Consider the following 16,844-nt stretch of genomic DNA (forward strand, 5'->3'; position numbering starts at 1 on the left):
CAATAAGCAATGTTGTTAGTAAATCAATTGTCAGTAAATCAGATCATCTCTACAGCCAAAAGGTTACCAAGGTCACCCACATAAAACTATTCTTCTTAATTGATGCGTCAACTGTCAAGATGGTGAATGTGCATTAGGATGGGCAGGTGCACAGGGGTTGGCAGGAGGGCAGCCAGGAGACAGTGAACCTCTTCAAATTGTACATTCTAGTGTTTTCCCAACCTTTGCTATGGCTATATATATACATATATATATGTATTTGTTCTTTGGCACCCCCGATGCGCTTTTACTGAGTTGCAGGCATGGCACCCGGGTTGGGAATCACTAGGTATATTGATTACAGAGCAATCTTCCAGTGTAATTAATATGTATAAATAACTGTCTCATAATTGGTGTTGTTGCAACAATTTTCTGTGTGGGTGTCTATTGTGTTTGCAATGAATTCTCCAAATGAAATGGCTCTGTCAGACCCTAGTTTGCCATTCAAATAGCTAAGTGGGTGAGACCGACGGTACTTTTTTCCATTTGACTGTGAGGAATATGTGTATGAACTTCCTGAATCAGGGGCATTGTAGACCTGCTAGGCTGCCGTCAAACCGAACATAAGCGGAACATTTTAATGTTACAATGTAGGACCGATGTGAGGTAAACGACACAGTCAACTTTCAATAGCTGCTGGGACTGAACAAAAGAAGTTGGATGATGGTGAGTGCATTGACCTCTTTTCAGCTTTTGAACTGTCAACCAAGAAAGCACAGCCAAAGTCATAACACAACCACTGGTAAACAGACTGACTAATGATGTCAAATCTCTTTTTTTCATCTGTTGGAGAATACCCTCCTTTTCTGCGCTCCAGGCAACGCTCGAGGGATTGCATAGCAAACAAAAGCAAAGCATGCACCCGATAGTTTGAATATTTTGACTTTTATATATTGAGTACAAAGACAAAGTACAGTAAGAATGCCAAGTGACATTCAGGGGTCACGGGCAGGTCCTGTAAACAGTTAGGCTGTTTGCACTAATGGCACATCCTGTGAGTCTGCAGCATCAAAAGTGCACATACTGCATAAGACGTCAGTTGACCCTGTCAGACACTCCTCAAAACGATTGACACTGCACTACTGGAAAGCTGCACTTTTGAAGACTTTAATTAGTGCTGACAAGACAACGTTTCCCGCCTGGCACAAGTTCCCCTAGCTCACAGAGCCTGGAGAGCCTTCACTCTATCATGTTGTGATCAAGTGCAGGAGATATTTGTCAAACGTGATGGATAAACTCTTCATCCCTCAGTGAACAAAACAACCTGAATCACTCTTCAGACAAAGTAGACAGGATGGAGAAAAAAATGTAAATTTGATACATTTTGCACCACTCACTCACGTGAACATAATAAATCTTGCCTCGATGGAAGCGCTCTCGACAAGTTTCTGAAAATTGGTGAGCCCTGATTGGTTGAGACCAGACAACTGTGATGTCATTTTCAGATGACAGCAAGTGGCAAAACGGATGAAAACAGGTGGATTTTGCCTGTGTAATTCATATTCCACAAATGAAACACAAACGTATTTATACTGCACAGAACATATTATTACAAAGAAAATGTTGGGGTTAACTTCCCCTCTAACATTAGGCTACTATGTTAAAGTCATATCTGATAGGATGCAGGTGGCTCCAATGACACGAAATAAATAAATGAGAGAAAATCAAGCAGCTAATCTTCTTCCAACCCAACAGATGTTGTGTGTGTCAGATGACCGGAACGTGTGTAATGATGAAAAAGAAAGCATTGGCAAATTGGCGAACAGCCTTTAAACAGACAGCGGTAATGTCGCCGTCACTCTAATTAGGCAGCAGGTATATCTGGCTCTTCAAACTTCAACTACCTGCCAAAGGTGTTTGATATCACACTGCCACTTTGTCAATGTGCTTCCTATTACATTCTTGGGTTGTCCAAACCAGTAAAACCTAATTGAGCTATTATGAGTTGTGCCAGTTCAGTTGTTCTAGCAGAGGCAACATGTGATTGTCAAGAAACTTTAGTGCAGTACATTTGGTAAATATTCACTTAAATGAGCGTTGATGTTGAAAAGGTGTTAACTTATTAATTGGAACCAATATATGAGACTGTAGCTGTTTCACTGACATATATGCTTGCGTCTGATGTTTTATTTTGATTGCAGTCTTGCTTTGGAACTAATCCCTAACATTTCAAGGAGAGGTTAAAAAGCATTCAGGTAGCAACATTTAGGAGCTTGTTTGTCATCAATTATGCAAGTGAACTGCTTAATTCAATTATGGACATGGTGACATAATCAACAAGAGATTGTGGCAAGAGATTCGGGTTAGGGCAGACAGAATGATCAAAAAGTTTATGTTTGAATATTGTTGAAAGTCTCCTTGTACATAATTAACTTAAACAAGCATTTTAAAATAAATACATTCATTATGAAATCTGTGTTGAATCATTCAGAAGACATTAACAGTGATAACATGAATTATTTATTTATTTGTTTTTTGTTTTTTTCTCAGGGATGGGAGCCCGTTCTGTTCGGGTCATGACCATCTGTCCATCTGGCTTTAAAACAACAACAAAAACAGTCGCTTCGCTTTTTCGTCGTGTTTCAGTTTCATGCTACTCATGAGAATTTCTGCTCGCACAAACATTCTATTTTTATTTTTCACCTTTAGTGAGGTGAGCTGCTCCTTAATGTTTGCTTCTTTTAGAGTACACATTTGCCCCATCACACTCAATATTGTCTGCTACTTTTGTAAATGTCAAGACAGTGCTCATTTACATGGGACATATTGCCCACCAAATGTAAGATGTAATTATCTTTACTTTGCTTCCAGTTATTAGAAAACAAAATATATTTTGTGCCACTTTAAGATGAAAAAGTGCTGCAGAGGGATGAGGTTTATGTTGGAGAAGCCGTGTGATATAATCACACCACGGATATGTACATATATGCTACATATAATACATGCTATGAAATATCAATATTCACAATCTCAAGTGAGGTAGCCTGAATAATTTCATGGATATATTTTCTTGTACATTCTGTGTGTGTCTTTTCTAAAGCGTCTTCCCTTATGTTGAAAAGAAATGCCATCAAAAATCACTGATTTTACTGCAAACTAAAGTCCTCATTCACCTGGTGCACTACGGTTCTCAAAAATCAACACGTTTGCTCATTGCAAACCAGGTTAAAAGTTCATTTATAAAACACTCAATTGTGACTTTTCCAACCAGATAAACGACTGAAACGAGGCTAGCTTTAATTTATATGATCCGGAGTTATTCAGGGTGAAATTCATGATTTGTTCAAATGTTTTATCACTGTGCATCTTAGTGTCTCACCAGTTCATGATGTGTGTGGTTCAGAGAGCGCAATAAATAAAATAGAAAAGTACTTTGCAGAGTCTTGTGGATAGTTTTATAGGACTGCGCCACATCCAATAAATTTCAACAAATCTCTGGGTATTATTTAATGCAACGACAACAACAACAAAAGTATCAAGAATGCATTACTTCCTTGCAGTTAAATATTTACAGATGATGTTCTTACAACAGTAAATAAAGCAGTAAATGACTCTGACAAACACATCTGGACATCTTGTTTTTATCACACGCATAGGCCAAGTCAGTAAAACACTAAAACATTCAATAGAACGTGCTTATTTACAGAGATGCCTGAATAAAACTTGTTTAGTTCTTGGTGGAGAACCAACAGGGACATCAAATCTGAATAAGTACACATGACCAGCTTTTAAAAACAAGGACAGGAGACTCAACTCTACTACCACAACTCGATGTGATTTGGAGCATCTTTATTTTATTTTAGTCATAGATGTGTGTTGGAATATAATGAGCAGAGATTTGAGGAAAAAAATAACAAATTTGTTAGTTCTATATGTTGGTGTGTATGGAAGGCTTTTCACTAGCTGTGGTCCTTTGTGCATTATTTCATCTGAAAGTCATTCAAAAAAATCGATTTTGGTCAGGGAGACTTTATTTACTGTTATTCAAGTCTCCATTTGTATACACACTTAATTATAAAGCCCTAAAGGGGATAAACAGTTGAATTGGGAATCTCATTAATGGCCACAAAGAGTCCAAAAACAAATATTAGAAGAACAAAAATAAATAAAACGTACTTGCCAGTCTTGCTGCTGGCAAGAAAATGTAATTATCCTTGTCTACAGTTTATTATTTCGATTCTTCGCACATCAGCAGGAAAACAGCATGCGAGATTGTTTTAGTTACACCAACGATATGACCCCTGATGTGTGGAGCATGCTAAGAAATAATTATCTCACTAAGAAGGCTTTAAACTCCAGTGTATTCACCATCATTTTTGGGAAAATTAGCATCCAAATAATCTTTAAACAGACCATTTTGCCACTGATATACAACAACTAGATAACAACTGTTGACCAACGTAGTAATATCTTAAATTACATTTGATGTGCCACTGTGCGCAGCGCACGTGCCCCTCCGCGTGTCATTGTAATGCGAAACAGATTAAACTGCTGAACCTCCAAGCACACACACACACACACACACACACACACACACACACACACACACACACACACACACACACACACACACACACACACACACGTCCAATCATTTTTTTTGCAATACAATTTTAAGTGGAGAACACTGGTCTGTTAGCTGATTCCAACAACTCGTTATATCAAGGCTATCTTGTGCAGCGTGGTGGAATATCTGATTGATGGTGGTGGGAGTGGTGGGCTTGGAAGACCAGATCCAAGTCTCTTAATTAAGTGGCAGCATCATCCAGACTAAACAGAGCCTTCTTTCGGTCAAGCACGTGGCCTCTATTTTCCAAATTTCCGACAAACTACAAACAAAAAGAGACCCTTAAGACATTGCAACTACTGGAGGAAATCAAATGAGTGCACTAAAACTACAATTTGTTACCCCCATACAGTAATGGAAACATGGCTGAATTCTATTTTAGGAAACTTTAATGGCTGCACAGATAATATTTTGCTTCTAGGCTTGGCCCAGATGTGAGAGTAGTGCTGTGAGTACATTGGCGATCTTAGGAAAGCGTCAGCTGGTATTTCATTTGCCAGGGAACAAAACTACCAAGAAAGCGAGGGAGATGCATTTTTTTTTTTCCCCATGAATACAAGTGTCAAAATGTCAAGGCATGTAATCCTTTTAATAGGTGAGACGGTCTTTGGCTAGAGTTTGGCAGGATTCCAAAATCTAAAGCAAGGAAAGTGCTTACTTCAAGTTCTGGAGGTGAATGCTGAGTTCTGATCCCACTCTCCTCCTCCGTTACTGCGGCTCTCCGGTATACTCACTCTCCTTCTATCTGCCCCACGTAGAGGATTATCGTGGTATCAGTATGGATTTGCAGCACTGTACACTATATCCTCAGTGGCATGTTCCATTTTACTTAATGCAGCACACTTTAAAGCACGTTGCCAAGGGTGTCGAGGGGGCAGAGGGTGTAATTAAGAACAAAAGCATCTTAAGGTGACTACAAATCCTCACTCAGCCCTATCCCTGGTGATGTATTTCCGCTCTCATAAAAGCCATCCCATTCACATAAGCCAGGGCATCCACATTTGTGGTCCACAGATATGTGGTCTTGCGTGGTCTTCTTTGTGAGATGAAAGATTTTAAATACACGAAAGACACACTGACGGATGGACAGACGGACGGGCAGAAAGCTATATAGGGGATGCTTTGAGAATAATTGTCAATTGTTTGTCTATGTGAAGCCCTTTGAGACTGATTGTAATTTAGGGCTATACAAATAAACTTGACTTGACTTGACTATAAGTTGTACTGTTTTAAGAAGCTGCTACTTGTGATTCATGTTATAATTTGAAGATAAGAAGTAAAGCTGTGAAAAACATAATCAGTGACATTAAAACTACATAGAGGATCTACACATATTAGCATTACATCAGGTTTAATTAACATTCACACAAAAAAAATACGTCTCAACATGTGCTGACATTATGAGTACAAGCCACAATTAGTTGTTCTTTGGACTCCCAAATCGTTACCAGGGCAAATCACTAAAAACAGTGACAATATATTTGAGGTGGCTTCACTAAAGACAATTTTTTGCCTTTGTTTGTTTGCACAGCTGACTTGTACTCAGCTCAGTGGCCTAGTGGTAGAGTGTCCTCCCTGAGACTGGAAGGTCCTGAGATCAAACCCCGGCCGGGTCATACCAAAGACTATAAAAATGGGACCCATTGCCTCCCTGGTTGGCAATCAGCATTAAGGGTTGGAATTGCGGGCTTAGATCACCAAATGATTCCCAAGCGCGGCACCGCTGCTGCTCACTGCTCCCAGGGATTGGATCAAAATCACACTCGAATGCAGAAAACAAATTCAACCACACCTAGATGTGTGTGTGTGTGTGACGATCATTGGGACTTTTAACTTGACGTTTTATTTTGACTTCACAAAGGGCTGGCCAGAGACTGGAAGGGCTAGAATTGGCAAGCCCTACTTTTCTTGGATTTGCTGTAAGTCTTTAAATTCATTCCATGAAGTTGATAGGTCAAGAAATAAATGTGAATCAAGACAACAACCTCTGGTGCTCTTTAAAGAACCACTCCAAAACCGTTATGCTCTCTTCAGGCTATAAAAAGCCCCTTTTCCACTGTACCAGTTCTACTTCAAATTGCTTTTTCATTAAACAGGCCATGTGGTTACAACTTTTCCTCACAACCAGGTTTAGGTTGTATTTGGGATAGCAGGCAGGACAAAGTGAGTAATATTAAAATTTTGAGTGAAATAATTCATGTGAAAAAATGCACAAAACATAAGTTGTTGAACTTAATGTTGGGTCACTGTTCAAATCCTCTGTACTCTTTGTGAATGGTAATTTATGATTTATGTTTTTTTGCTTCTAAACCTTTGTTGTAGGATATCTTTTATACGTGCAATGATTTTTATACCTGCATTAGGAACTGTATTTGGAAAAGTAACATATATCAAATGCACTCATTTATTTTAATTTTTTGTCATATATCTGGTCAAGTTGGCGAATAGCCTTGATGAAAAATTGAGTCATCGTCCATCATTTAAGTTTCCTTTCATGGACTATAATTTGTGACGTTGCTGCAAAACCAGTGGCTGAGACTTGGCCAGTCGTGGACTCTTGCGACAGACCCCGGCACAGTGTGAGTGTTCAGTGGAGGCTCGAAGGGTTCATTTGATTCCGCCCCAAATGATAGGTGCCTGTTTTAATGGAGTAGTAACGGAGGCCAGGCCAGGCTGGGCCAAGCGAGGCCAGGGCAGAGTGGGGCCAGGCCAAACTGTAATGGTGTTCATCCCAAATTCAGTAAATGCCAGTGTCTGTTTGTAATACTATGCATACATTGTTTTGGATTTTTGACATCAAAATCTCAGTGTGATAGAAGTTGATTGGGTCACTAAATTCTTCAATGAAGGCCAAGGTCTGAAATGCACCACCAACCATTTTTCATTTTATTTTATTATTTTAATATGCATATATTTTTTATTTTTGCATACATATATGAGATTTTTAAGAATGCTCCATTGTATCATGTTAACATTGGCCAGCTAAACATTAGTCATCATCATTGTTGCAATTGGACTCTATCCTTAGCACATGCAAATATGGTGAAATTGCCCTCAGGACTACTGACTAATGCACTTATGTACTTCAGACTTCATAGTACTTTTCATGCCTTTCATTTTACATCCATCTTATCATTTTCGGAAACAAAACCAATGTTGTTAGCTGTGTAAAAAAATACAAGGAAAAATATAGTTTGGTTGATATTGCATCGATTCCATCCATGTACTTTAAAAAGAAAACCTGTTCAACAGATGTTCTCCATGACTTCCTCCACTCACAGCATGGGTTGCTAGGCAACAGCTCATTTCTAAATCAGAATATTAGTATTCACATAAAAACCATTTTCTATACAGTGTTTTTGGACGATTTCTCCCCAACTCAGTACTGTAACATACTGTAGGGTTAGAGTTGTTTTCTAGGTTTTAAGTCAGATCTCAGTTGACATTAGAAGCTACAGTAGATTAAGCTAAAAGCTGTCTCTACCAATTTATGTTTTTTAAACAGCCCAGCACCACTGCAAGGATGAATTCTGCTTTTCACTGTTGAACTTCCGATGAAGCTTTATTTAATCTTGTCTTCCTTAATCCTCTGTTCATCATCCCACCTACTGTGGCACGACTTAAAATTAAAGAATTCACTCTAAATGCATCATATTACCATTCTACACTAAATTACCTTTTGTGCAGGTGCCAGCAAGTTTTAAGATGATGTTGTCGATTACTTTTGCTGTTCTTTGCAAGAAAATACTTGAATCACTGAAATTGCAAAGGATGTTAAAAGATTAAGAGACAACATATTTATGCCATTTTTTTCCCTTTGAATGTCTTTATAATAACGATACATTTAATTTGACGGCGCCTTTCTGACGCTCAAGGTTAACTTATATGGGTTAATATAAAACAATATAGCAATAAAATAAGAACATTGGGAAATTGTATAAAATAAAGTGAAGGTGAATAAATATTTGTAATTTGTTTTGAGACTAGAATTAAAATGTAAAATAGCGTCAATTTCTTAAATCAGGAGGTACTGCATTCCATAATCTAGGGGCAGAGCTACTGAGCCCCCCCCCATAGTACTAAGGCATGTGATGGGAACAGACAGGTGTGTGGAGGCAGATGGTCCCAGTGAATGTGAGTGAGAAGTGATAGTGATAAGGTCTGATATATATGGTCATGAATTGCTTTAAAAGTGAGGAGTTAAATTGTCTACTTTATGCATGGCTTAACCAGGAGCCAATGCAGACTTTCTAGTAGGTAGGGCAATCATGGGTTATGTCAAGTCCAAGGCCGGTTCTAAACTGGCATACGTGAGGCGGCAGGTGAAAATGTAAAAGGGGGATCATGCTACCATTTTGTTGTTGTTGTTAATGATTCTTCATGAGAGGCGGTCCAACACAAAGAAACGAAGCAAATTGGCAAAAGCCCACAAATAGCCTTCGCCATTAGATGAATTTATTCTTTCAGAGTATTGGGCATAATTTTAATGATGTTTTTATATGAACAAAACCATGCAAAATATTATGATGTCAGAATCAGTGTGGCCTCATTATACCATTCTCATTTGAGTTAGGGTTAGAAAAAGGTTGGATATGATGGGTCAAATCAAACACAGACTTTGATACGACAGCAGCTATTTTGTTGAGAACAAACAAGTCTACTGAATTTTATGAGAATGTGTAGGAATAATTAATTTTTGATTGATTACAATATATATCATCCCTTTTCACTCCATTTCAGTAGTCCCAAAGAGCAGGAGTGACTCAAATGCAGGCATCATCAAGTGAAGCAGCCTACTTTTCGAGCCAGTCGACAGAAAAGTGGTGTTAAAAAATGCAAAGAGAATCTGATTGGAGCTCTTCACTGTTTCAATCATTCTCTCTGAACTCTTCCATGTGATGCCATGATCCCTTTTTACCGCGCTAATAGTTTTTCATTTATTATGCATGCAAGTGCAGTAGTGCTGATCGATAATTCATTCAGGCTTTGCCATCATGATGACATCAACAATCAAAATGATCTGCTAATTATTGCTTGCTAAACTGGAGCTCTCACATGAAATAGGCTAGTCTGCTACTGCTATTGCAGTTCCTCACCTGCCAGCTCATCAAAGCCAAGAAAAGGGCAGAGCAGACTGCTGCCACTGCCAAGCATGGCTGCCAACGCAGGTAGCCACCTGTTTACCCAAAGACACGCTTGTGGATCTGAGCTCACAGTGGATATCGCTACAGCAAAAATAACACTCCTACAAGCTGTGCATGGTGCGGTATACGACACAGTAGATCTATAGCACTGGTCTGTTTGACCCTTTTGCCAGCATGGAATAATTATCTTTTTTATTTTTTTTATTTATGCAGTAGCCTTCTTCGCATATTCAACTCCACATCTGAGTTCATGAGTTTCATATAAATTTTAAAACATTTACAAACAAACATTTTCATACACTATACACAATATTGATTCATTCAATGATGCCATACTTTTAGTGCATTTTATCTAGTTGATATTATTGCATTTTATTTGCTCATCATGTTAGTTGAGATGAATAGAACTGTTTGTGTTTCTTGTTTACCAACCACACAGGCCATCACTGAGGAAGTAAAACAGTGAGTTGCTCTCGCCTAAAGGGCAACATTAGCTGACATCAGCATGTTGTTTTTAAGCATCATCTATTGTAAGAACAGCTTTCTGCAACTGCTGTTGCCATTTCGTCCACATTGCACATATTAGTCGAGTACTCTCTAATGTGTACATCTTTCAGGCAAGACCAGCAGCCTCTGTTTGTGTCAAGGCGACATGTAGTGTGTATGTTTTATGGAACTGCACGCTACTTCTATATTGGTCTCTTGTACTTGGCTGTTTATAGTTAAGAGTGTTCTGTCCTTGAGCATTACTATAGTACAGCGATCAGCAGCTACAAAGATTGGTTTATGACTGAATGTGGTGAGCTCTTAGCTTCAACATTTCAAATCTAATCAAACTCTCAGGCATGCACACAGCCAAAAGGTTGGCACGACTGCCTCACAGTTCTGACGTTTGACGCTCCAATCCAGAGGGGTCACCAACTATATTTGCTTTATAAATTCTTTGCTAGACACCGTATGGTGTAGTTAATCTGACATATGCACACCAGCCTTTTAATCAAATTTGGTTTCTCATCTGTTGGACTATGACTTGTTTTTATGGATTGACGACGGAGGGACGGATTGATGACGGAACTGATGACGGAAGCGATGACGGACGTGATGGTGGAAATGATGACGGGAGTGCTTATAAAAAAAATTAAAAAACAGGGAGGGTAAGGGTAACAAATAAGGACAGACCAACAATGACGGAATGGTGCCCAGGTTGTGGGCGGAGCATGGAAGACGGACAAGCAAAAATTGGTAAATTGCTCACCTCTGATTAGAACTGTGCCGAGCCATGGGGTCGATTACACTTTTTCACTTCTAGTATGTCAGATTACATCATGTGTTATCTGTTTGTGTTCCACGGGCATTTTCCACTCCATTTATTAGTAGACACTTGAAGCAAGTTTTCATAGCAGTTTGAACACCCTAGGTCAAAGAGCTCAAAGTTAGAGATAGAAATGTCAAAAATATTACAGTTTTTCCCAGTCTCCCACACTCAAAAACAACCGTTCTGTCAAGTTGAATTTTGTGTTCATACGTGGAAGAGTGCTTTCTCCCCCTGCTCCTTTTAAATGACCACAAACCTTTCTACAAAGAGAAAAACAGAACTTAAATGTGTCCATCAAACTGCAATTTGAATTCATGTCCTCTGGTTTAATTTACAGAGCATTACATTTTGCAAACAGCCCGAGACAGCCACTCGAATGATTCTCAAGTTGCAAACAGAGGTCTTGCTGCAATTTAAGGTTGGCACAGATGATAGCGCGCATCATAGCTGTTCTGTTTTAAAGCCCATCCATTTTCTACAACGCTGCCGTGACATTCTTTAGGACAAGTGAGTGGTATAGAAAACCTGATGGATGGATCTTACATTTGCTTTTAGACTGGGTAATTTAACTATTCACCTGTACAGAGATCTCTACAAGAGCAAAGAGAGTACACTTTGAATTTACATATTCTTTCTACAGAAATTGGTCAGAAAATGTAATGTGTGCATATACGCAAGTCCCAACGGTAGACAAACACAGTCTGTGCAAACTTGGACCACACAAAGACGGCATTTTTTGTCATGACTTCAATGCATTCGTGTAAACATTTGGTGAAAAAAGTATATGAATCTTAAGGCTGATAACCTCTCAAAGAAAGAGTTAATTGGTTTCCGGTGTCTGCCAACATAGACGCCAATCAATGTAATGAGATTCGAGGTGTTAGTTAAAGCTACCTGCCCTGCAAAAAAGCACACACCAGTTTAGTTTTCTTTTCTCAAGAAAGATTGACCTGGAGCTTAAGAACACCTAAACTTAACTTCTATGAAACAGGACAGGGTCACAAATAAATAAATAAATAAATAAATAAATAAATAAATAAATAAATAAAGCTTGGCACTGTTGTTTCCTTTCGAGGGAAAGGCCATCCTTCCAAAATGACAGGAAGAGAACATTGCAAAATGCTCACTGAGGCGAAGAATCATAAGTCAAGACTGAAAACGTGTCACGTGCGGAATGGAGCAGGGCAACCAAATGCAGCTTGGATCAGGGTTTATTGAGAGAAAGGATGGTGGAGGGGAAGATGAGGGAAACAAAAAGGCATGGTAGGACTAACCGGCAGGAACAAACTAACAGGATGGGTTGCAAGCAAGGCGAGTCGGGTCAGGTCAGGTCAGGTCGGCAACAGGAATCGTTCAGGCAGAGCACAGTGAGCACAGTGGTGGCGACACTGGCAGGGTAAGGAGACGAACCGACCATCATTGTCTTAATTCCTGACCGAACAAGCAGTGACAGTTTCTGGTGATTGGCTTGATTGGAGGTTTGGCTGGAAGGCAGGTGACGCAGGAATGTAACAAAACCTGGTGTAATGTCATAGAGATCAGGTGCGGAGGAGGCTCCGTCCATCTACATAACCCAGGCCTGAGGAAACAAAATTGCATTACAGCAAACAGACAGATAGCGGGATTGTGAAAGCATGAAGATCTGATCACATTTGACAACCACATATGTCTAATTGATGTGGGAATTCCGAATGATTCACATGCTTTTTCTTGTGACTGCTCTTTCTCAGTGACCTGGTACTCACAAAAAATACTGCTTCGGACAGTTCCATCAAGACCTGGTGTGATGAGCTATTATTACAATAAGACCTTGAAAAACTGAAACTACTAAAATAACACTCCCTTTCATCATTTATGGATGAGAGAAGTGTTACACAGAAATGCAATGCAAATACTAGAAAAACATTCCTTTTCCTTTTATGGAATCATTTATGGATGAGAGAAGTGTTACACCAAAATTCAACCAACATGAAAGAATTCCATTGGTCCCATTGGCAACTGTACCGCCAGCAGAGTTTTGGTCTATGCTTGAATAGTCAAAAACATTAAGCCCATGTTAGGCGGCTCGGTGGCTCAGTGGTTAGCACGTCCGCCTCAAAGTTAAGAGGGTGCCTGTTCGATTCCACCTCGGGCCCTCCCTGTGTGTTCTCCCCGGGCCCGCGTGGGTTTTCTCCGGGCACTCCGGTTTCCTCCCACATCCCAAAATCATGCTTGCTAGGCCACTCCAAATTGCCCCCTAGGTGTGAGTGCGAGTGCGGACGGTTGTTCGTCTCTGTATGCCATGCGATTGGCTGGCAACCAGTTCAGGGTGTCCCCCGGTTACTGCCTGATGACCGCTGGGATAGGCTCCAGCATGCCCGCGACCCCCGTGGGGACAAAGCCCATGCTTTTTCCTAACCACGTCAGTTGAAAACATGATGTGGTCAAGAAAAGATGAGAATTCATGAAGAATTAAGACGACGACTCTGAAATTGTAACAACTGGGCTTCACTCACAAGTCATTAAGACACTTGGGATATTTTTTGTAAAGAGTGCTGTGATGAAAAGACGATTTTCCTATATGACCTAATGCATTATTTCCATGTCCATGTAACCCAAGAGGATATTAGCAAAGCATGTAATTAAAGTATAATTAGAATTTCTGTCAAAATTGTGCCAGTAAAAAATTTAATTGGAGGACGATCATATAATGGTTTATACAGTTGATTTGCATGTATGGGATTCCCATTCAAAATTGACCTGCAATCATTTCACACTATAGTCCATTTTCAATTAGCAATCCCTCTTGTGGCTTTCTGTCAATATGTAAAAAGTGAGTGGCTGGTGATCGGACAGGTGTATCTTACCACTCACCCACAGTCAGTTGTGAGAGGCTCAAATTCATCTGCGACCCAAATGAGGATAAGTGGTATAGAAATTATGTAGGAGGATTATTTGAAATGATCAATTATGATTCATTGTGATTGCAAGTATTCATTCGGCTCAAACATGGCTTCCAGCCCTTCATTTACTGTGGCAAGAATCTCCTTCGATAATGCTCCGTTTGATCACAAGCCCTAGGTTTGATATTTTCGGACTACGCTCTATTTTAAGATGCTCCCATCTCTCTGTCCACCTTTCATGTGTAACAGGTGTTATTAGAACCTTGATTATGGACAACAACTGTCACGTGGCAAACCATCTGTTTCACAGTTTGCCGATGATCCATTCCACCTGGCAGTCTCCTCTTGGAACGAAGCTGCCCCCGAGCAGAGATTTTCTTAAAGGGGACATTCATTTTACACAAAAAAATTAGTTTTCTTCTGTTTTTTGCTGCATTTATTTCACTTTTTTTTTTTTTTAACTTTGTAGCACTCCAGTGATTACAACATAGTATCTGTTGGAATCCGTTCGAAGCAACAAAGGGTCAGTGTTTAAGAGGGCGCAAATCATCAGTTGGAAGATTTTGAATTGCCTCAAATCATATACAAAATCAGAACTGAAACTAAGAATATCAGTTCCCATGAAAATTGTGTGTGGTTGCTGAAGAATGCCAATATCAGAAATGAATAGAAAACCTCTCTAGAACGCATGAAAATAGATCAGAGTGTAATTATAATTATCCCGCTCCTAGGCACTGTTCCAGAATGGGGATGACATCAGAGCCATCTGATAGGATGCTTAAATACCATTAGTGAGGCTTATTTTCAAAGCTCAATAGTCCAAACAGAGTAGCATATTTTGCTTATTGCGTATCCTGTATATTATATATTATTGAGTATATGCTGAGTGGTGGCACAGATTTATTTCCCATAACAACAGGTACCCCCCCCAAATTTATTTTTTGGATGCTTCAATGTATGAGTTTATGGATATTAAAATCTTGAGTGAGGTTGCGTGAAGATCTAAAGCAAATCACGATTACATAAAGACCACTATAGGTGTGATTTTAGGAGAAATGACATCTTGTTATGTAAAGAATTATGAGTCATTTTGTCAGTATCGGCATGCGCACACCAACCTAGCAGTTTGGCTTTTTTCTCTGTTGGTCTGTTCTCTTCTTATCCACAGATGTATCGCTATTATGCTATCAATCATAACCTGTAGGAAATTACTTTTTTGAAAGTGAACTATAATCATGACCTCCCAGTGCATTCAAATCCTATGTAGCTTTATTTTGTTTGATGATAACAATGTTCCTTAAGGTTTTCTTATTAGTAATTTAATGTAAACACTGATTTGCTTTGTTTCCAACTGTGATTTGCTATTCATTCAACCAAAGCTTTCCAAAGTAGGGATTAAACAATGTCTACTGATATGTGACAAGAGAAATAGCACTTTTTTTTGCCTCTCTTGTGAAGCTATACGTCTCTTCAAAGTATACTCCTCTGAATTATGTAGTCTGCACACTATTTCCTCTTGCTTGAATATTTATACCCACACGTTCATCAAAAAATGGCATAAAGAGAACAAAATACTGACATCATGACGATTTGCTCTGTGAAAGCTATTAGGAAAAAAAATGCATTTTATTCATATTCATGTACAGTATGAACTACAATCTCAGGTATCAATAAGTGGACTTCATCTGCAGAGAAATTAGCTGGACTTATTACAAGCACAGTCTCTTGCTGTTCTTTTACGTCACCCATTTTTTTCCTTCTGCATTTTTCAAACAATTGAAGCACATGTAAAATTATGAGCTTAATTTTTTTTTTGCAATATGTTTTTGAAAATATTTAATTTTTTTTTTTTTTGTAGAAACGTAACCATTTGATGGTTGCTCTCTCCAAAAATGAGAGAGAATATTCCTACATCCAGTACCCTTTCCCATACATACACAGTTGGCAGAATAACACACACGAATTATATCTTGGCTTGGATTTTGAACAAAAATCAAGCACACACTGCTGGTATTTCATGTCCAACATTCTACACAGCAGTCTTAGTTTTGTCCCAAAACAGCCTTCCACTTTGGGCCGGTTTACTCATGTACATAATACTACCAATGCAGAGAAAAAAAAAAATCCATTAACTCTGGAAAAAAAAGAAGAATCTCCACCCTCATTCTCAAATACATACAAATATAAAATCCCAACTGTTTTAATTATAGCCAGCATCAACACTGAATCAATAAATCACAAAAAGCAGTGAAAAGAAACTGAGCACCAAAACAGAAAACTGGGAAAGGGAAAGAATGGTTCACATTTAATGTTATTATTGATGCCCACATCATTCATAACTCCAGCAGAACGGCAGACATTTCTAATCCATTTCTGCAGTGTGCATCCACACATTGGTCTCCTAATGTATATTTTGCTCCCATCACATTTGTTATTGAGAACTAATGAAAAAAAAAATGCGGGTGACTAACTGATCAGACGCAGATGAATTTTTGAGTGATGGGCCTTTATTATATTCCTTCTATAAGAGATGGTTGCCGTCCTTAGTGAATTTAAATTCAAGAAAGGAAGGGGCAATGGAAATATAAACTGGTCGCATTTTCAAATCAGGCACCACTTTATTTCATTTAAAAACATGAAGCTGCAGAGTGCTCTGCAATGATGATGTCACATGTTGCTCGAAATTCTATTATTCCAGCTGTAAATGCCCACCATATTATTTCAACTTAAGAAATAATCACTGGTATCTGCACAATCTTTACTGGGAAATCAAAACAAGCTTGTTGAACAGACGACCATTATAGACAAGTGAAAGGCATATCTATCACATCTTACTTTCTGCACAAGGTCACCGTTTCCATGGTGACAGACCGATGGCTAGTTTTGCCTCCTTATAG

This window comes from Syngnathus leptorhynchus, chromosome 3, assembly GCF_054491065.1.
Source record: "Syngnathus leptorhynchus isolate UIUO chromosome 3, UIUO_Slep, whole genome shotgun sequence".
Classification (NCBI taxonomy): domain Eukaryota; kingdom Metazoa; phylum Chordata; class Actinopteri; order Syngnathiformes; family Syngnathidae; genus Syngnathus; species Syngnathus leptorhynchus.